Source organism: Pundamilia nyererei, unplaced genomic scaffold (genome assembly GCF_000239375.1).
Source record: "Pundamilia nyererei isolate P.nyererei 1_Seehausen unplaced genomic scaffold, PunNye1.0 scaffold00013, whole genome shotgun sequence".
Classification (NCBI taxonomy): Eukaryota; Metazoa; Chordata; class Actinopteri; order Cichliformes; family Cichlidae; genus Pundamilia; species Pundamilia nyererei.
Window position 1 is genome coordinate 2,895,973 of NW_005187414.1, and position 1,259 is coordinate 2,897,231.

A 1,259-nucleotide genomic window follows, 5' to 3' on the forward strand; every position below is an offset into this window, starting at 1 on the left:
TGGCTCATTTCATATGCATTTACTGCTGTGTTGCAGGAGCATGCCCTAGTGTAGTGACGAGGACCCTAAAACTAGAGAAAAGTCAGTCAGGAAAGATGAGGAGAGAGAAATGGACTGTATCCTTCACCCATTGTGGGGGTTGTCTTTCTGTTGCCTCTCCAGCGCACCTGTTCCCACTTCCATTTATTCCATAGCAGGTGACATGGAGACACAATCAGAGGTGCAGTACTATTTGTTTGAGCACGAGAGCACAGCTATTGTTGGAGCTGAGAGGAAGAAGTAATTTGACAGCGTTGATCATTCGGTGTGTCGCTGTACACTGTCCTGCTTGAAGTGTGCTTTAGCAAGGAATTAATTAGAGTACATGTTTAAATATCCTACTTCCTCACTTTGAGGGGAAAAAGTGGTTTCTATTTTCTGAATGAGTGATTTATATCCTTGAAAGTTACCTGACCTTGTGCCACAATGCAATGATCAAGTGTTGCATTAACTGCTAGTCTTGGAGTGCTTGATGAACAGCTCATTGTTTACGCAGCAGCTGGTGGATCTGCATGTTTGATTTTGGCACAGATTTTACGCTGGATGCCCTTCTTGACACAACCTTCCTACTAAGAGTACATCAGCTTGTGACCCCCTGAGGCCCCTTTGTGTCGCCTTGTGGGACCTTTTGCGGCGTTATCGGCAGCGGACTTCCTAACAGAAAGGACAACCATCAGGATGGCAGTTTTCAGCACACTTCTGACTTTGGCACTTCAGGCTCTTACATTTCTCTTCTTTCTGCTTATCGTTGCGTTTCTTGCATACTGCTTGTACGTAAAACACATTCATATGAAATATGACCACGTACCCGGCCCACCGAGGGACAGGTAGGTAAAGTTGTTGGGTAAAACACTTGTGCTGACATTATGTGCGACTGATCTTGTTAATTTAAAGCTCTTCTCCCCAGTTTTCTCCTCGGACATTCACCAACGTTTTCAAGGATATTAAAAAATGGCGGAAATGTACATGAACAATTCCTAGAGTGGTAAGTTAAGTACAAACTATGTTTTTGTGCAGTTGAAAATAGCATTTCAGTGTCAATGATGTTTAAGTGTATCATTTAAATGACAGCATGTCGTTTACAGGGCAGAGGAGTATGGGCCTGTGTGCAGGATTAATGCTCTTCATTATGTTCTAGTGTCTGTGTCATATCCAGAAGCAACAAAGGTAAATCCCGCAGTTAACTTCAGAGTGTGAAATAATGAAGTTTGTTTTGTATC

General features: G+C 42.9%; 1 protein-coding gene and 1 long non-coding RNA gene across 4 annotated transcripts in view; both read left to right on the forward strand.

The window, feature by feature from the left end:
- The window catches only part of LOC102206432 (cholesterol 24-hydroxylase-like), a 44,948-nt gene that overhangs the window by 29,028 nt on the left and 14,661 nt on the right, over window positions 1-1,259 (forward strand). The gene's annotated exons all lie outside the window — the stretch shown is intronic.
- On the forward strand, window positions 280-1,204 carry LOC106456112 (uncharacterized). The gene is made up of 3 exons (XR_001290268.1): window positions 280-866; window positions 947-1,024; window positions 1,125-1,204. It is a non-coding gene; the product is annotated as an uncharacterized LOC106456112 (long non-coding RNA).